This window comes from Monomorium pharaonis, chromosome 10 (assembly GCF_013373865.1).
Source record: "Monomorium pharaonis isolate MP-MQ-018 chromosome 10, ASM1337386v2, whole genome shotgun sequence".
Classification (NCBI taxonomy): Eukaryota; Metazoa; Arthropoda; class Insecta; order Hymenoptera; family Formicidae; genus Monomorium; species Monomorium pharaonis.
Window position 1 is genome coordinate 4445337 of NC_050476.1, and position 21246 is coordinate 4466582.

General features: G+C 42.6%; 2 long non-coding RNA genes across 5 annotated transcripts in view; one reads left to right on the forward strand and one right to left on the reverse strand.

The window, feature by feature from the left end:
• LOC118647587 overlaps window positions 1-21246 on the reverse strand; it is a 440336-nt gene that overhangs the window by 158779 nt on the left and 260311 nt on the right. The window lies entirely within an intron of this gene.
• LOC114255369 overlaps window positions 1-21246 on the forward strand; it is a 76303-nt gene that overhangs the window by 17933 nt on the left and 37124 nt on the right. Inside the window, exon 2 of the long non-coding RNA XR_004964789.1 lies at window positions 8770-8944. This is a non-coding gene — a long non-coding RNA (uncharacterized LOC114255369). The remainder of the gene's footprint in view (window positions 1-8769; window positions 8945-21246) is intronic.

Here is a 21246-nt window from a genome sequence, read left to right on the forward strand (position 1 = left end):
GGTTCAACTGGCTCGTTAGCCGAAACTTGTTTACAAATGTTTTATTCCCCATTGTAGGAATTAAATAAAACATAACAATTGCAGTTTTTGATTTGCTGAACTATACGAAAACTGTTGCGTAAACAGATTGATTGATGATGGTACTTGAAAAATTCAACACAATTTAAAGATAAATGTAAACATGTATATTATAAAAAGGTGCATTATTATAATAGATTATAGCCTTTATAATAATTATTTCTACTATTTATTCATGGAGCCAATTTTACTAGAAATATTATTACATTAAAAATTTTTTAATCCGCGACATAGTGGATAATAATAATTTATTCATGGAATCAAATCAACTTTCATAAGAACACAACATGTGATTAATATTCATACCGCGTTAGATAACGCTGATAAAGTTTTAAATAAAGATATGCAAACAAATAATGAAACCGAGTTTCGGTATGCATCGCATGTTATGCAAGAGATATTACCGAGAATACTACATTCATGCATATTAGAGATGTAAAAATTTAGTTTATTAAAAGATATGCGTACAGCAAAAGAGTCTTAGCAAATGATGTCTAGAGATATTTGGTCACAAGAAAGAAAAGTACGTTTTCATAAATGAATTGTTATTTTCGCGGTTTTATATTCGCGTATCATCTAATTGAAAATGTAAAATTGACGTCGTGGCATTTCGTATGCTTAGCTTCCCTTCCCTTTCGTTAACTCATGAGTTATATCAATAGAAGATGCCATTTCTACCGTACGCTCGTTTTCCTTCATGCCTGGCCTATACGCGAGGGTGAACGAGAGAAAGAGAGAGAGAGAGAGAGAGAGAGAAAAGATCCAAGGCGCGCGAATGATGACGACGGCGAGCGCATGCTGTTCGCGAAATAACGTTGGACAAAACGACTGCGGGCTGTCGAGTAGAACCGGGCGAATGTTTTCCCGGTTTGATTAAAATCAGAAATGATTTATTCCCGGGCCGTGTGACCCCTCCCTCTCCACGCCGCGCTCACGCCGAGCTGCTGCGTCCTCCGGCACTAGATTCCTATTTCCATCCAGAGATCCGATTCCGACCTCGATCCTCTCTCGTCCCGCGACTGAATCTATTACCTGCAGTTTCTGGATCACAACCCGGCAACTCCCCCTCCTCTCCCCCCACGTCCCGCCACTTCCGTCCTCTCGCCTTCCATCCGTTTTCGATGCACCCATCGTCGAACCATGGGTCAGTCGTATTTACTGGCCGTTTCGGGCTCGGCTCGCCACCCCCCTGGTCGCTACTATACGACGAATCGTTTCTCCGCGCTTCTCGTTTTTCTCCTTCCGATCCCCCTGCGCTTTGCCCTTTTTTTTCGCTCCGCGATTTCTCGTTTATACCTGTTGACAGGCTCGTTCGCGATAACGAGCCCATGGCACAGTTATAGACTTTTCCAATCAAGTTGCCCTAATGCCGGCTCGATGATGTCCCCGTGCATCGGATAGCTTCTCGAATAGCTGATGGCAGTTTATTGCTACCTTGCCTGACAATGCATACGAACGGGCTATTCTTGCTTGCGAATTTATTTCGACGAGTCACGGCGACACTTGTCGTTTAAATCGATCGATCGATCTATAAAAAGTTCCACCGGTATCCATGTTCAGTTAACGGCTACGAGAAATTGCGAATTCCGCAAACGCTGACGACGTTTGCACGCTAATTGAACATTTTCCCTTCCCACTTAGAGCTGTCCGCAAATTATTTTCCGTAGTCCACGTCGGCGGTGGCTCGAAGAGACTTTGCTATTTTAATACTTTAGAATTCCAATTCGGGGTATTGTGCGACGAGAAGAAGTTCAAAAGGTTAATCCGCGATGCTTTAATAATAAGCGACTAAAGCGACGGGCCACTTGCGATGTTGCTCGTGTTTGCCCGAAGATTACTTCCAACTATCTCGCGCCACTATCGAAAGTTTCTCTGCTTTTGGTTTATGCAGCAGTGCACTCTATCATACGTTATCTCTACTCTCGTCGTCTTCCCGGTAGGCGAGAGGCTTTTGGCTTCGCGCATGCCTTATTCAACGTTTCGTTGGATATTTATGGAATTTAAATGTTTTTAAATCGATACACCGAGCCGAGCCTTAACGCGCGCGACGCGTTGGCTTCCACCCTTTACGACCCACGGATAAGCGTCACTGTCTCCGATGCACTCGAGTGAGCGCGGAGTATAAGAGATGGTAATGAGCTAATAGGCAGCACAATCGCGCCGTTATTAACACAAACGGCCATCGGGGTTAAGAAGCTTTGAATAACCTACGTCTACTATGCCGCAGCCAAAACGAGGAGCCCGTTTAGTTTCGCGTCGCGAGCGAGGTAACTGAAAAGTGGTTAGATTTGTAACAAACGAACAAAAAAATCGCGTGCAAAAAAATGTGTAACACGCCGTTATCAGATTCATCACATTACTGCTCGTTAAATTTTTCGAACGATGATCTAATGTCGATAGAACGTCAGATGTAATGTGACGATCTGGAAATATCCGCTGAAAATATTCATGGAAATTAACAAAAGGAAGAGTTCTTGCGGCACATTAGCATACGTCATATTTTTCGCGTGTGGGATCTTTTTATAGAAAAATCTCGATCTCCGCGGATCTCTTCATGCCCTTGTCTTTATGCAAACGACGTCTGCGCGAAACGTGGAATAAAGGAGCTTTGACGCTTTCCGCAGGTAGGTCCTAGGCTCCCCCCGGTATTGTGATTCTGGCCCTAATCACTGCAGCTTCTTGTACCGTACGTAGTCGACGGGAGTGTTCTTTTTCATCAGGCGACTATTCTCTTGTGGGAACTCGTGGAATTTCGCCTAATTAGCCGCATTCGCGACGGCTTCCGGGGTATAACCGAGCGTTTTATATCACTTGCGCGGAGAGAAAAAAAAAAGAAGTGCTCCCACCCTCGCGAAACAATGGCCCGCTCGTGGTATATGTTACCGCGAGTTACAAGTACGCGTGCTTTAACAAGGTCCATGTTTAGACCGCTCGGTCAGAGTAGAGTAGAGTAGAGTCCCGCGCGTCCGTCGAATCGCGCGGCCGTTAATTATTTTTACAAAATCGCCAGGCTATGTTCACCCTTCAAAAACAAGTTCGTCTGTGTCCGAGCAACTGGTAAAAAAAATATACGTTGCGTGGTGTTTTTTTTTTTCAGTAAATATATTATATATAGTAATGTTATCACCGAGAATAGATACTGCAATTGTATTCAAATTTAAAGTATAAAAGAACGTCAAATCCCAATTAAATATAGGTAAAAAGCAAAATTCTATTAAATAATTATGTGGCAGTTTTATTAAGACGCAACTGCTAAAAATGTGTATTTTGTACAATTTGAAAATTTCTTCATTTTAAATCGCTAGTTGATAATGTTCGTAATAATCATAAAAGATGAAACATGATAGTGTTCAGCGAGCTCAGCGTCTCGCGTGCCTCACTATGGATTAAACAATCGTGTTAACACCTGTTGATACGTTATCAAACTGACGCGATCTATGTATCCGAAAAACAACGACGGCTTTACATTCGTCAGGTTTGCCTCTCGGATCGGAGAGCTCACGATGACTAGAGAAACGGCTCACGACGGAATCTATTTCCGGTACATTCCCGTCCGCGCCCGGGGAAACGACAATTTTTCCATTTTCCCGTAGCAATCAGAGGTTGAGGTGCTTGCGACATTCGACCTTCGACTTTTACATCCTTTCAGCTATGCCGACTCGTTCCCCCGGCGCGATTGTCGGTGATTTTGCGAACCCGATTGAGCGTCCATTCTTTCTCTCCCCTCGTCCCACGACTCGCCGAGATGTTTCCATACCTTTCGCCTGTCTGCTTTCAGCTTTCTTTCTGCGACTACGCCCGTTTCTTTTCAATAGATATTACGCTGGCTTCCGATCGCGAGAACTGAGAAATTCAGAGCGACCCAACAATCCGTGAGATTTTTCTCCTGGCTGCTTTCCGTTACTCCAAACGAGCCCTTTTTCTCCACCCCTTCGTATTTCTCGTGTCATCCTTTTTTACTCGTCTTCATGCGGAAGACAGCGGAGGACAACAGAATGACGTCCGCGAGGATTCAGCGATCACGTATCGCGCGGAGAAAGGGAAAAGAGGAAATGAGTAAAATCACCCTCGTGGTGAACTCTGTACCGCGCGTAAGATACGTCGATAATCGGGAATATCCTTGCCACCGTATGGTCGATACGAAAACGAGGGTCGGTCTCCCTGAGGCGAGGTCTTATTCACGCTTGATTACGTACAGCTCTCTGGCACAGATATACGAGTCTATAAAAGTACGGCTGCTGCGGCTCATCGAACGATTCATTAAACTGTCGCGTGTTAATACGGCTTGTCGTACATCGCCATTTCAATTATTGAATGCCCGATATAGATCTAGATCAAAAGGATTAAACGTCAAAGAAGAGTGAAAAGTTAAAGAGATTTTCATCAATCATACAATTTCTACAAGATAATATAATATTAATTAATGCAACACATTGCGTATGTATTCACCTATACGAAATGTTACGAAAGGTGATTTAAAATTGTGAGTTATACGTCGAGATTGTTTTTCTTTACGTGTGCGATTATATTCGAGAAGAAACCCGATTATTTCAATACGTAACTCCCTGAATTCAATTTGCGTAACGGAAGACGCGTAATGAGAGATTCACAGCGTGAATATTGTCGGCAATTGAACATTTACCGGTGCCGATCGCACGCGATATTCCAGATTGTGCCGGTCGATCGATATAATGACCCGATAAATCCCCCTACGCGTCAACGCATTAGAGCATATCCATAATGCGCTTCGCGATCTATTGACTCGTGTACGCATAATGGCTTATGCGTACAGCGCGTGCGGCGGTGGGTGCATTAATGCCTGAACGTCTTAGGATAATCTACATCAAGACCGTGCGGCGATGCAGCTGCAACAGACGTCTGACCTGACCATTGTTTTCGTCTTAAGCGAGTCGCGATCGATAATTAATTGCTCCTTCCGGCGTTAAACAGCCCGGTCTGAACGTTGGGTTTCGTAATGGCCGCATCTATACGTGGACACGCTGGGTATTACGGGCTTATAACTAGCTGTATCCGCGGATATGTAAAGTACAAAAGCAATAAAATTCATTCAGCAATAATGGAAGATAGGACCATCCATGCACATCACGCATTTTCGACACGCATACACATACGCATACGCTAAATTTGTGACATGTTAATCGAAGTATTCTGCAAAATAATCTAAAAAAAATTGCATCTTTGCTTGAACAATAATGACTGCGGCCTCTATCTCGGAATGGCGAATTCGCGCTCGCGGATTAACAATCGCAAACTCGAGCGGTAACTCGAGAGGATCGAAATCAAGAAAATGGCTTTGGCACACTCGTGGAACTCATTAACGGTCGTCAGTAAATTTACACCCTTCTGAATCGTGGCGACGACTCACGTACGTTCCTGGAATTACAGCCTCCGAACTAATTATGATTCCATTCACTCGATTCGCAATACTAATTATCGAGGATAATGAAGAACGAATTAATTAATCGATAAACTCCCGTCGTCCCCGTCGGCTCGCCTCCGGCGCGGCGTTCGTTCACCGCGTTCGATGCCGCCGCGAGCGACGGCGCATCGTTCGGTCCCGAATGCGATCGACACCGGAGGATCCGCAGGGCAAGTTTTTCACACCCGAGTAATTTCGGCCGCTCTCGAACATACGCGACTTTTATTGCTAATACAATCCGGCGGGCTGATCGAGGAAACATCGAGAGAGAGAGAGAGAGAGAGAGTAGATCCGCGGGGTGAAGAAAAGCAGAAAGGGGATCAGTGTCGATCGGTCGTTTACACGGACGACGGATGCAATACGCGACGAATTAAATCGAAAGGGTGACTGAGAATGGACGTTAAGGCAGAAGAACTATTCGTCACGAGTCGCGCGCGCGGTAAAACGCGCTCGTAGGATTGCGGAGGGGAAAGAGCGCGGGGATATATTCGGGGATGCAATCGTAGTTTTATGCAAGGAGCGATCGTTAATCAATCAGCGTCTACGGCGGACCGCGGAGTCGATGTCGGTCCTCACGACCGAAAGAGCGAGAGTGATCGGGGAGAGAGGAGAGAGAGAGAGAGAGAGAGAGAGCGCGACGACGATAAATATCCTTTTTGTTGGCGCCCTTACGGCGTCCCCGCTGGACGCTCGGCGATCAGTTTCCAAGTAATGCCCATCGGGAAAAAACTATCGTAGCGATTCAGCTGCAAGAATTCTCCTCCTATGTCTTCGTGCACATATTTTATTTCCAAGCCCTCTCTTATGCGCGCGGAAGGGAAGGGAGGAAAATGCGCACCGCAATAAACACATATATACCTTGTATTCTGGCGTACGCATTAATTATTAATATCCGGCTATGGACCGGATAAAAGCAAAGGCTGAGATAATAACGCTATCAAAACGCGGACAATGTAAATTTTATTTTTGTGTTCATTCCATTTCCATATTCAATGCATTACAGCGCAGCGCCTGGCCTGCCTGATTCAACAAATGATTGCATTCCGCGTCAGAGGCAGACCTTTTCGATCTATCCCAAATTTCGCGCGAATAATTGCATTATTCTCGTGTGGCATCCAATAGTGAGTAAAACGTACCCCATTTAATCATTGTTGGATGCTAATTACACACTCCGATCTCGAACGATTTCGCGTACACTCGATACTAAGCTACCGAATTTACAACGCGTTCGATAAACCCCTTTGATAATAGCGCTTTGAATCACGTCATCAAAGGGTGCCTCCTTTAATCAATGATCGCGGAAAAAGTGTGAGGAATAATCTCTGACGTCCTCTGAGGGATATTCATTATTGATACGACTTACTCTAATCCCTTGGCCCTTACTTTTAGTAACTCTCCGCTTTAATGGCGACGTTAATAATGGCACTTGGCGCTTACATACCAAAGAACGTTTGCCATTAGTGCGAAAGCAAACTAATATGGGAGCTTATATTTACTTACAATCAAAAGTTGAAATCGTAATCAGCTAACTGCTTACTCACCTGAAACAAGAAAAAGTTGAAAAGTTAATCGATTTATCAGAATAAAATTTGTTTTATGGAAAATGATTAAAAATGTAAAGAGCCAGAAAACTGTAGACATAGAATAAATGCATATTCTAGGAATAATTAATCTAAATATAAAATTGCAGTGTATATTTATATAGTAATATTTCACATTTGGACACAAATTTTAATAAATCCCGGACATGTCATTCACGTAGTCAGTTTTCTTGAATTTGCTTCATAAAAAATAAATTTGATGCCCGGAAATCAGTGCTTATTTTCTACCGTGATATTTCTAAACTGTCAATAACTACATTTTTTTTTTTAACGTGGGACATGGTTATTGTATTTTAATTTGAACTAGTCTAGCTATACAAACAAAACATGCAAAGCGGTGCTAGTATGATATCTCATCTTATCAGCGTGAGCTTAATAGAGTTGATATTAACTAAGCAAACGGCCGAATAGAGCCATATCAGTACTGGACGCATGTGTGTGACACGGATATGTTAGACATGGTCGTGTACACGTTAAAGTTAGCACGGACGGAGCATATTACTTGATGGAAGGCAAAATTTAAGCATGATCCATTATGTCCCGTAATTACACAAATATTGTTGATTCTATATTATCTCATCAAATAAAGGCATTCAATGACATTTTATTTTTCATGGCATTCATGTCATTTTAATTTCTTTAAAAAATTATTTTTAATATTTGGTAATAATCTATGCTATGACAATCAATATAATATCTATAATGGTTTATAATATCAAACATATAAGTATAATTAATAATCAAGAATAAAAGGCGACTTAAAATTTATAATAAAATAATCCATACATATGTATATTTAATAATTATTTCAAAATATGGTACATTTTTAAGAAATACAAAGTTTTTTTAGTTTGTAAAATTATTTGAAAACTTTTTGCTTGTCGCGTCAATAAAATACCAGATTGTTATTTTTTGTACGGTTCAGCAGTATAAAAGATAAGGACACTTTATTGGCGACCGATCCCACGTGAGACATGGAATTCCCATAGAGAAGCGAAACGCGAATCGGTTTTTTAACAGACTCGTTGCACTGAACGGGAAACAGCTCATTGACTTTCTTTCATTGCATCGTGTTATATGAAAGTGACTTCACGATATTCATATCCTTTTAAATCACGCTACGTCAATGGCAGAAAAGCGATGTCAAGATATGATTTAGCTGCAAGCCAATTTTTATGAAAAACGGTAAATTTTCTTCGCTCTATTGAAAAATACGAGATATATAATAAATCAAGTGAGAGAAAACGGTGGAAATCAATAAACAAAAAAATCGTATCGTGTGAATTGTATATTTTAAGTGCGTACTTCACATATGTATACTAAACTTCATAGTCATGTTTCAATTAATTAAAACATCCATTATGTCTTCCTTTATACAGCAAAACAAATTATCTTAATAGTGCTCATCAATATATCAGAATATGCATTGTAAAATTAACTTTTTAAAAATTTTTTTCATAAAAAATATCAACAATTAATAATTTCGTTAATGCTGTGACAATTATAAAAACACAGTCACGACACCAAATAAATACAATTTTACTTACTTTGATAAAAATAACCCATTTTTACAAAAATCGTAATTTTATCGTAACTGTGGAATTGAATGTGCAATACTACAATAATAAGGATAGGTGGCTTCAATTCCAGGTGGGACAATTTCACTTTGCGTGCCTCTCTCAAATGCGGAATCGACGCGAAGAGTTTCAAGCTGAATAGAAGAGAAAAAGAGCGATTTTGTGCTGCTCGTAAATCGTCGACGGATAATCCTGACGGGACCGTGCTGGTTGCGCAGCAACCGTAGCTACGATTCAAAAAATCACAGGTGAGATGAAAGAACAGATCGGTGAAAAGTAGACGGTAAATTTATTCACATTTGCTTGCTCGAAGTTTGACGGCAATTAGCGTGTTCCTTTCCTTTATCATCTTCGATTTAAGCCGCGATATTATATAAGTTGAAATGGAAAAGCTTTATAATGGTCGCTTATTATTATATTATTTTTCCCTCTTTTGTTATCCTTCGTTCTATTATGCATCGATAAATTGGAAGTATTCTCTTCTTCGCGCCTTGAAAGACGTAGCGAACGGAAAGGAGAAGAAATTAATTCCGTAATGGCAAATTTGTGTTTCCCCTCTTTCATAGTTAGTCTGCAGCTTTCACAAGGTCGACAATAACGATGCGATTGGTCGCGTCGCTTGGAAATATCCATTTAAATAACTACATTCCTTAAAATCCCATCCCTCCGCTACAAGTATTGTCTCGCTTTAATAAGGTATTTTAATTGGTAGTTGTATATTATGTCTGATCGGCTTGTGTGTTCTTTGTTACGACGTGATACGAGATCCTTCACTTTACCCTCTACCCCCGCGATAGAAGGATGCAGGTTAGAAAGAAAGAAAGGAAGAAAGAGAAAAGGACAGAAGAGAGGGAAGAAGGGAGAAAGAGTGTGGATGTTGCCTTTTAAACTCGACAACCTAACCGTAATGCTCGCTACCGTATGCAACGCCGCGCTGAGAAAAGACACCGCTGGTTTCCTACGCCGGTGACCGAGGGTCAATCGGATACCAGTTGGTTTCTGTGTTTTGAGTGCCTCGCACGCGATTAATTACACACTGGCTAAGATTTATCGGGCCGGAAGAGAGAGAAAGAGAGACCGCGATCGAGACGATATTCCGGCGATCATTCTTTGCCGCGGTAATTGTCTGGTGCCGGATTACTAATTGCCCTTACTGGCTTATTGTTAGATGGTCAATCTAAGGGATGAAAATATCAAGAAATGTTTCAATATGATAGCCTCATCATGCACATGGTAATAAAGATGACTGAAGATTCGCGTACACCGCTGTGATTTACAAGCTAAAAGTTGATTATTTTTAGTTATAAAATTATATTTTTATTAATTGCTTGTTTATAATCAATAAACGAGTTAATTAAATTTTATTCTTTTTTATAGTAAAGCATGCTTGATATATGAATAAAAACAGATCGATATTCGTAATAACTTTTATTTTACAAAATTAATTCTTCGGGGAATTGATCACTGATACTTTTCGATATTGCCACTGCGGCCGCGTCTCTTAATTAATATTGCCATTAACCAAATTAAATAATATACATGGCTAATATTAAATTTACATACGTCGCGATGTGAAAGGATAAACTTGTCCATCATCAATAACGTAATAAATGTATCACGCCGTTTCGCGCATCGGCCTAATTAATACTCTCTCTGAAATTATAATTACGAACGGAAAATCCTATCTCGAAATATCAACGGAAATGACAGCGGTTCGTTTTGGTGACGAATTTGGCCCATCCCCCTCCGTCGCGGTTCTAGTAAATAATGCAGGCTTTGAAAGTAATCCCTGGAGGGGCTGAAACTTTCCAAAATGAAGTTCGAAAGCCACGCCATAGGACTGTGGCTGCAGGGGCGCATATTTGAGTAGCCATTAACGGCTTTGGCTTGGTTGCTTGTCAGCCGATAAAAGTTCTCGCCGCTTCTCTTTCCAATCGTCTATCGTCCTCTCTGTTTCTCTTTGCGCGAAAATATTTGATCCTGAAAACTTTAAATAATGTATCTCTGTATCTTTGATTATCAAAATCTAAAAAAAAAAAAACCATACAGATACTGATACAGATGCGGTACGCTCGTGATAAAGAAAGATAAACTTAATTGAATTCTTTGTGTTTACGAGGAATCGATTAGTATTGCCACGTATACAGAAGTAAGACGACATTGATTGAATTCAAACCATGATATCGTAATAAATAAACGAAGGATATTCATGAATTGTGTCCATAATCCATAAATTATGAAATTATATCAGTCACAAAAAAGTAGTACTTGCCGTTCGATCCCGTCCGATACCCACGATCCCGCAAGTCCGTGAATGTCCGAGGAACGTCAACTTCTGAAGCAATATATTATCACTCGCGACCGTGTCCTTTCGGTAGTTCCGCAGGGAATCGACTGAATATCAATAATTATGAAATATTGGCTGCCTGTCACACGCCAGCCTCTCTCGACCCTGTACCGCCGGCACCGTTCCGTTTCGATCCGTCCTCCAGAGCTCGCAGAGCGGGGGAAGGGCATAAACGCGTTAAATTATAACAAAGAGGAAAAGAGAGACGCGAAGGGCGAAATATAATAGAGGACAGCGGGTCGCGCGCTGTGCATTACCGATCACCCAGACCTTAATGGAATGTGACAGGTTTTAACACGCGACCACACCGCCTCCGTACACGCGGCATATGAATTTTTGCATACTGGATTTGCGCGGTAAACTGGCGAATATGCTTTACTGACGGAGCTTGCGGGAAAAAATACACTCGCACGTCCCGCATATCGTTACGCGCATCATGGGCGAAAAATAATACTATTATCGTAGCTTCGCGCGCTCTCGCGCCGCAATATTAAAATAATACCGGAATACAACTCAAGCGGATATTGTCATTATTGTAACGTCATCAATTTCTCTTTGGAGCGCCGCAAAATCCACAAAAATTCGTGCATCGCATTATCGTAATGCCATTCATAGGCGGAAAAGAAAACCTTTTTACGAAAGATTTTTCAGTATTTGCCGAATAATCAAAAGCTGTAAATTTGATTGTCACGTACATGGAAAAACGGAAACTTTTCGAACGCTTTTGCTATTGTCTAAACTCCGCGGGCACATTCCGTGTATCATAGCCTTCGGCTACGGTGGAGTTATTTTGTTTTATGTAGGACAGAGAGCTTGATCGCAAATTGTATTAAACTTTCGCGATTAAAATTAGAATTTCCAGTGATTAAAATCTGGAACAGCCGTTCTATTATATGTCTGCGTTTGCATCCAGCGCAATTCTCGTATATCTCATCCTGAATTTAACCGCGCTGAACATGTTGTAACTGTCCTTGGATCAACTTTAATTATGACATGGATTAACAACTACCAGCGATGCCCCTGAGCATTCTGCAGAGTTTACTTAGATTACTATCTCGTGCAATTTCTCCGTTGGATGCAAAAGGATGTTCGCGAGATATGAGTACGCACCTCACTTTAATTTTCCTCAAAAAGTCACAAATTACACCTTGCATATTAAATTTTATTACGAGAAAATTCCCGAAGAGTGCCGCGCTTTGTCTTTAATATCGGCTGAGATCAGAGCTGGTACAAACAGGAGGAAGTAATAACGTCGGTACACTTCGATATCAAGATCGAAGTACGAACGGACTGGACTATCGGGCGCCTTCGTCGCAATCAATCTCCCCCTTAAAATCGCAAAAATAAACGGTCGGATGCCCGTAGCGAGTGGTATTGGTTTTCGATTTTGTTTTTCCTTCAACATCGAGAATGCATGCTGCCAGAGAGCGCTTCTCCAGGTAAATTGGCTACAGCAAATTAACAGCCTTATCACACGCTTGCGCATTTCTTCGAGCCACGAAGTCGGTAATAATTTACGTTTCGTAATGGAGAAACTCTACACTACATCGCGAGAATTGCAGCGGAAATGGAACTGCTGACGCAGTCAGATACTTAATATGAGTTAATTGATTAGGGTATATATAATATATTGTGTTCGTAAGTTGATGTGTTTGAATGCATGCATTCAAAGCTTTGCAATATATTTAAAAATTGTTAAGTCTAAAATGTTTAAAAGTTGCTCACTTACTTCTCATATGTGCATTTTGAACAAATAAGTTTTTTATTGATCTCAATAATAAATAGTATTTATAATTGTAAGAAAAAACGTGACTGTCTTGATTACTGTCGTTTCTTTCAATTGTAATACTAGAATAAAAAATTTAGTGTTTTGTATTGTTACAATATTAAAAATATTTTAATGTTAAACTATCATATAAACATAATACATGGCAATATTGAGTACACGATTAATAAATAGAGAGATACAATATTAGATACGAACGACAGTAATCGGAGAAAGAAGAAGGGCAAGACTAACATGATTAGCAGTAAGTTTTTACCTTACATTGTTACTTCTTTCATTGTATTTAAATCAGTTTTGATTTCATTTTGTGAAATTAAAATTTTTGCTTCAATGATGATGAACAACGTTTGTTATTTAAAAAACAACAAAATAAATATCAAGATGCTTGAAGCACAGCGTTGCGTTATCTTCCGAAAGAATTTGCAGTATCCTAGAATTTTACGAAAGCAATTGTTTCAAAAAAGGAATACTTAATCATACGATGTAGAAAAATTCTAGAAATGCATCGATGTGCAAGCGATATGAAATATTGCCAATCACGGAAGTCGTCCACTGTCCTAATGTAGCTAGACGAGTGGTCGAATTGCGGTTCCACGCGGGTCAGCGACGAGCTAGACACACGTGCGGTCATAGCCGTCGGCGGAGAGAATAGAGCAAGGGTGCGTGCAAACCACTCACGATTTCTCATCTCTCTCTCTCTCTCCCCTTTTCTCTCACGCCCCCTTTCACGAGCGTGCATACGTGCATACGGCATACCCGATGAATCATTTCCTCCTTCCGCCTTTCGCCGCCTTCGTCCTTCCTGCAACCGTATTACGTTGAAACCGGCACGCTATGCGGTCGCGCCGCGATGAAAGCCGCCCCGACCGAGCAAAACGTACAAAACGTACGCGGTCACGGGTACCACGACGGCGGCAGATTAACGGGCTTGGACATCGTAAAAGTGCAATCGCTATGCGTACCCCTCCCGGTCTATCTCATCTCGCGCGTGAATTAATTCGGCGCGCGTATCCGTCCGCGAGCGCCCGCCGCGTCGTCGAGGGCACCGATGGCGCAGACGACGGAAACGTCTGTAATCGCATACGCATTTAATGTAATAAAGCGGATTTTTGCCGCGACTACCAGTGCAAACAGTGCATATTGATCGTGACTGCTGGACGGGGTACTTATGGATCCCTCCGGGGCAAGAGTTCCCGTCGAGTATCGCGCTTCTTTCAATTTTCGCTTCTCGTCGCGATTGAACTCCGCAGTCGATCGCAAGTTTCTTAATTCTTAATTATAATTCTCAAATATTGAGCATGAATACTCTACGGTATTACATTTCTTGTAACTTTGGAGCATACTCCAAACCAACTCTCTTGCACATAATTTATGAGGTAGTGCATTAAAGGTAATTAAAAATATTTTTCGTCGCTTTGAAGAGAAAAACTGCGAGCTTTTTCATCGTTATTTTATCTTGTATTTTTATTACACATTAACGTCGGGCTATTATTTCCTTGCAACATATTTTCATTAATATTATCCTTTAAGTGCCGTCGACACGATCGGGCTGAGAGGGCAAAAGGGGCGGACAATTACGACGTACATTGCTCAAGAAGCTCGACGGCCTAATCTTCGTATTAACCACAGCCGCGGTAATGAGAAAACTAAACGTACGTTGACCTCCATTCGCATTGCACGTTAACACACGCGGTCGCCGTAAAAGCAGAGTTACTTGGGCACGCCGTGCATGCGAAATTAAGCTATCGCGCGGGAACAGCTTCGTCTCAGTGTTCCTTGAATATCTGTCTTAAATCCGATGCTACGACATTACGAAAAAAGCAGGTTTACGAAAAAAACGAAGTGGCGGAAAGTGGTAAGAGAAACTGGCGCCGCCGCCATACCGTAGACGACGCGGAAGAAACCAGAGAGTAGAAACGCGAAGGCCAAAATGGATTTCAGCGGACGCATTGTGCGTGGTACGATGAAAGGAAAATCGCCAAGTGTATAACTGCATTTATTCCGCGCCGTTGTGTTCTACGCATGGCGGTAATCGACCGTGTCGGTCTCATTCTCGTGAAACGACGTTTCACCGCCGGATGTTATACTAGCAGCGGCAAAAGCTATCATCCGGCGTCGGTCCAACTCCTTCATTCGCGAACGTCCAATGTCACACAAGTACACCCCTTGCAAGTTATTAGGTAGAAAGTTGTATTATTTATTTAAAAAGAATTTTTGCCGTTTAAAAAAAAAAGCATTCGCTCGTCACTCAATTGAATTGTAAAGTTAACTCAAAATATCAACTACTTCGTTCTAACAAATGTTTATGAAACTTTTTGTATTGTTTGCGACACAATTTTGTGCAACAAAATTGATTGATTGATTTATTTTTTTTTTAATAAAAGAACAATAAAAATAAAAAAATCGCAAAATTTTTATGACTAAAATATAATCATTGAGATAACATAAAAAGTAAGAAAAACTTTATTATTAAAATTAATTATAGACAAAGCATATCAAAATAGTAGGAACACCTATTCTGATTAGAATTACTTGACTTGCAATTTTTGTCAACCAGCATAATTGTTGATATCAATCTGAAGTTACGTTGGCAAAGTACATTAATAAAAGTAAATTAATAAAATAGCACTACCTCCATTGATTTCAATCAAATATTAACGTGACATGCTTCGTTAATCTCATAATTTTCTAATCTATCCTGATTGTAATGCAGACGACCCTAAGCGTATTACAGAATAATTTAGTTGCCTTCCAAGGCCTATTATAAGCCGCGTACCTCAATACGTATGCAGACGCGCGCATGTAGTCGTACTACTCAGGATGTATTCCTCGTGAGAACGAGAATATTACAGCGAACACGATGGGATTTCGTTCAAGATTACGTCTTCGATTAATTGACCTCTGCTAACGAAGGGATTAATATCCGATAAGATGGTATACAGGAACTATCTCTTTGGACGGAGCCTCTCACGATGAAACCTCGACGGATCGCTGAGCGAGACACCGAAAGACCAATTAATTCGCGTTTCGCGGGGAGGTCGATTACTCCTATAAAGACTTTAGGGGCGGGAAAAGCCGACCGTCCTACCCTAATTGGCCAATTTTCGCCGCTTAACATCCAATTTATTACTATCTTCAAGATCTTCTGGAGACGTCGGAGGAGGCGAGAGCGGAGCAAGGCGAAAACCTCTTTCGAGGGTATAATCCGATCATTAAGTCGATAGGTTGTGATGTGGATGAAGAAGGCAGCAGGTAGTTCGGTCGTGGATAAGACGAAGAGATAGAGGGAGATATCCGGGGGCCGCTAATTAAAATTATTTGGTGGGTAATCCGTCCCCCTTCCGCCTGTCAACCACGGCCGACCGAAGATTTTTGATACTTGTTCCATGAAAGTTACCATTTTACCTCCGTGATATTAATTTATTTTATAATGTATTATCTAAAATGTTACGATATTGGAGCAATATTTTTACGTAAATTAAAAGCAACTGTTGTGCTCGTCGTCTAAGAAATTGGTGTAATAGTAAACCAAAGACAATTATCCTTATCCCCTTGTTAACAGCGTTAGCAATTTAACGCGCAGCAGACGGTCGTTGCTATTAATTGTCAATTAAAAGCGCATCAAATGTTATAATTACGGGAAAGATTCACTGTTAACAGACTTGGAAAGATACGATAACAACGGTGATACTTGTCTAACGAGAGGCAGATGGCGACTAACGAGCACACTAATCCCGACCCCTTCCAATCCTCCCTAAACGCCTCACGCTGTAGAAAGTTTGATGCTTTCGACGGGGGTTTACATGCTCGATATTTAGCAACGATGGCAGGGTGATCGTTCTTCTATGCGAAAGCTCGGATAATCTTCCTAATTGGGGGCCGGGTCATAACGGTCCTTTTATAGAAGGATATCCCAGAATCAGTAGTGGTGCGCGAATAAATTTATACAACGTAGAATTAATCGCAGTACGTATATATCAAACTGCTATCGCACTTTCAACATTTGTACGATACGAAGCGAATGCAATTTGAAAAACGAAAGAATAATCGTTATTACAAATATCTATTTTTTGATCTTGCTATGGCAAACGAGACTTATGCAAATATTAATATTCAATTTATCGGTGAACCATAACATAAACGCTTAAAGAGGTATCGAAAGGTAACGAAAGGATAACATCGTTTGGTATCATCGTCAAACATTAATATTACCGTCAGTTGCGAGCATCTGATGGAGAAATGCTATCGAGCATACGTAGCGTATAATGTACGATTGCTGTGTTACCTAAAGAAACAGTTTACGTGATCATTCAGCAAATTTGATTCGCGCAACGTCCCGCTGTTCACATCGTCGAAAGTATTGTCAACGCAATCTACGATGCACCGTTCGTATTTTGATCACAAGGTAATTTCAACGAAGTACGTGCGAATGAGACACGGGTAGCCGACCTCCAAGATATTACCGTATGGTCCGGCAAAGGAATTGGATTTCACGTAATGCCCGGACACCGGGGAGACCGCTGGCGATAGAGCGAGATAGTTGATGAGACAGGAGGCGGAAGGGACGAAGTTGACCTAATCCAATTCGATGCGAGTTCTCGCCCACTTGATATCGCATAACAAGGGTTGGATGGCGGAACAATTTGAATACGGAATAAGATTATCGTTAGGGCAATTAATTAATGCAATCCAAGTATCCAGGTATTTGCTGGAGGCATACCATCGTAAGGATTACTTCGGGCTTACAAATTGCCGATCGAAAGAAGCTGTTATGCAATTGTCTCTCGCATAATATGCAATTTCCAGTTTAATTGAGAGAACGTGTCTCAAATACTCGCACCTTGGTCGAGACAGTTATAAATTATTGCGTTTTCTCACTGGGAAAATATGTTCCCAGTGATAACAAAATCTTTGCAAGTATGCTATAATTTTGTAGGTTGACATGACGAAAAGAATCTGAGAAATCCATTAAACCGTTTTCACGATACTCCCGTGAGTGGAACAAATTGTTTAAGAAAATGCGAAAAGCGTGAGAGACAATCATCTATCATCGAAACCGACTCGAACTCCATGTAAAATTATGCCATTAAGTCGATGGCGCGTCGTTTTTTTTTTTTTTTTCGATGAAATCCAATTTACCGGAGGGTGGCGGGTTATAATTCATCTTGCGCGACAGTGGCCGTTGTCTCAATTTCTCAAAACAGCAACATCCATCTTCGCGGCGAGGAACTCCTTGTTCGCACAACGTGTATTCACCTTGCGTGACTAACTCCGCCGCTGCGGTCCAACATAATCGCTCTGGAAGTCGTGAGTAATGTGCAAACTTCCATTAAGTCATTGCGTCATAAGGGCTCCCGAGTTCTACGCCGAGGAGTAACGAGGAGTAACGTCGTCGCGCGAAGGAAAAAGTTTTCCCTCGCCCGATATTTCCTTAATATCGCGCGTTCGTGCATTGGAAATTTTACGCGGGGACTCACATCGCCGAAGCTTACGATGCAACAATTCTGAACATAGTCGCATGATTGTGCGGCAAAGCTTAATGGAGCGATGTTCGATAAAATTACCGCAGCAGACTCCTGTGCCGCCTTATCTCACATGTATATGCAGGTGGTATCGCAATGTTTATCTTAAACAAATTGCATCAGGGCTATTATAACGTGCTGCAATCGGTCACGCGAGACAGTTTCATATATTTGCTCTGTTCATCGAGTCGACGCACCGCATTTAATGTACATACAAACGTCATAGTTATCACGTGAGAGATATTACATGATTACTAACTCGCTGCAATCGTTCCGCTCTTCGAGGAATTTCATCACCGGCTACCCTTATTATCCTCAAAATATTCGAGGCGATGTACAGTCAGCCTTATGAAGATATTGGATAAGTGACGCTAAAGAGAAGCCGAGAATGGAATGTGTATTAACACAAGTGCGGGCGCATCCAACCGTGAATAACATTAAATTTCCTCCATCAAGATTCTGCTCTATCCGTACTCTCGCTGTTAATAACGCAGTGTCATCGCATTTTAACGTAACCGTACGCGAGCAAATGCAGAGAGAGAGAAAGAAAGAGAGAGAGAGAGAGAAAGAGAGAGAGGTAAGCGTGCTCACGGAGGAAACTTTCCGCTCAGGCGGACGCGCAACAATGATGCAGTCAGTCACGCGGCGGAAGCGGCTGTCATATACACGTCGCTGATGCATCGTCGTTGCGACGCTCCTCTTCACCTCCGCGTATCCGCGACGTGCCAGCATTTTAAGCATCTCGCGAGCATCTCGGGCGCGCCGCCGACGCCGTGTATTGTTCCTCAGCGAGAAATCGCGACCTTATCTGCGGGCCTAATCCTCCCGCCCGGCTCAGGCAACCTCCTCATTATCCCTACATTTATTACCCGGCGGGACTTAAGGGCTTTACTCCGATGCAATCGACACGCGCGCGCGGAGAAACGCAGAAAAACCGGGTGGGACTATCCACGCGCCGCCGGCACTGCCACGGCTTGTTAACATTCTTCACGCTGTAGGCGCGGACCGCGTCCTTCGAAAGGGCCCCGTCGGGGCCCGTCCACGCCACCGCGATGCGATGTCGTTGCCGCGATTACCTTCGAACGCGCGGCGGAACAGAGAAGAGCGCGAGGACAAAAAATCGGCTCCATACTCCAAGGTTGCTCATCTGCAATATGGCGACCTTGCCATACAGCACCGCGTAGATCTCACGATCTCCGGTTATATACGTTCCCTCGTTCGTGACCATAGCTCGAGCAAAGACTTTATCGCGAATGGGAAATTTATGCTCGCGGTTCAGGGCTGGGTGCATCAAATAAAATATGTAATACGAGTAAGAAATCTATTTTTCCAAATAATGTCGGACGCGATGTCGGGAAGCATTATTTGGCGTTACGAAAAAGAGAAATGGCTTCTTCCTCTCATTGTAATGACCGTCTAAAGTTAATTTTTAATGTCCGTATGGCGAAGTGACGTTCCCGTGCAACTTCTGTCACTGGTAAAAGATGATACCGGCAATTCCGTCTGGCGTGTGACAGGAGGGGAATACGGGGAACCTATCACAAAGAAAAATGCATTCGCCTTTCGTTGTGACGTTCAACATTTTATCCGGTCAAATCTGACGAGTCGCCTCTCGCTGCTCAAGCACGTCATTTCTTTTCGTATTTCGCGCGGTGACCTGTATTCTTCACACCAGCAGCATGTGTCTGTTATGATTAGCGACCGAACGAGAGCTCGATCGTCGCACGATCGAACGATTCGAGCGCTGGAGGCGCGGCGGAAACGTCATACCTGCACGGGCGAGCAGCCATGCGGAGAGCTCTCCGTAACGCGGCACTTGTTCGTCCATAAAACCAATCGTTATTGACAATAACGAGCCATTAAAACACCGAAACGCACGGCCGATCAGCCCCGTCCGTCCTGTCGAGCGCCAATCGCGTCGGCGGACCGCAACGAATCCGTAATGCGCGCGGCGTTATCGGTACATCGAGATGAACTAAAAACTCGTCCATCGATTCTTTTTTTTTCCCCTCCCTTTCCTCTCTCTCTCTCTCTCTCTCTCTCGGTTGTCCGCGCGCGAAGGGCGCGCGACGCCAACTCGTTCGACACGCGAGCGATTTAATTATTTTAAGGGCAAGCGAGTGCGTTTGAACTTGCTGCCGCGCGATCAGCGACGCGAGCACATGCGTCGGCAGCGTCGGAGCGGAACATCGCACCCCGCTGCTGACAAAAAAAAAAAGCCGCCGATTCGCTCCCCACGGTTTTTAAATCCTCGCGCACGAGGGACGGCAGCTCGTCGTGGGGGGAGGCAAAAAGGGCGCTGCAACGAGCGCTACAATTTCATTTTGTTAAGCTGGATTCGCGGCGGCAACGATTTCCCATTTTCCGCCTTGACTTCTCTGCGAATCCTGGCGGTAAATCCGCCACGATAATTTTCATAAATTCGTCTGGGTTCGACGTAATGTAAAAGGGGAAAAAAAAAGCGATCCAATTGCCGACGATATCTCAGGCGTCGATTACTTGCATTTACTTGCCTATCTGCGATCATTAATCTACCGACACATCGATCGCCGAGCGCTAAGCGCGATTTTTTTACGCGCGGTATTTAATTTGCATTCGTAATCTGACACCGTTCTACATTTGCTGCGCAAAATGCTCCGGCCGGGCGCACCAGTTGCATTTGCAATCACGAACGGTTAGCGGCGGTCGACTTAATCGCGTCGCGATAACTTTTATTGGCACCTACGTGCGATAAAATGGCAATCGATCGGGCGGTTGATGTCGTGCCAGACAGGTGCACGCCGAAGGAGCCACGCGACGCTACGTGGCCCCTGCGTGGTTTACGAGCGTCGTTACACGTCATGCCGCCTAATCACAACTTTCGCGATATTAAGTGTATAGGTTCAGCTAGCCCAT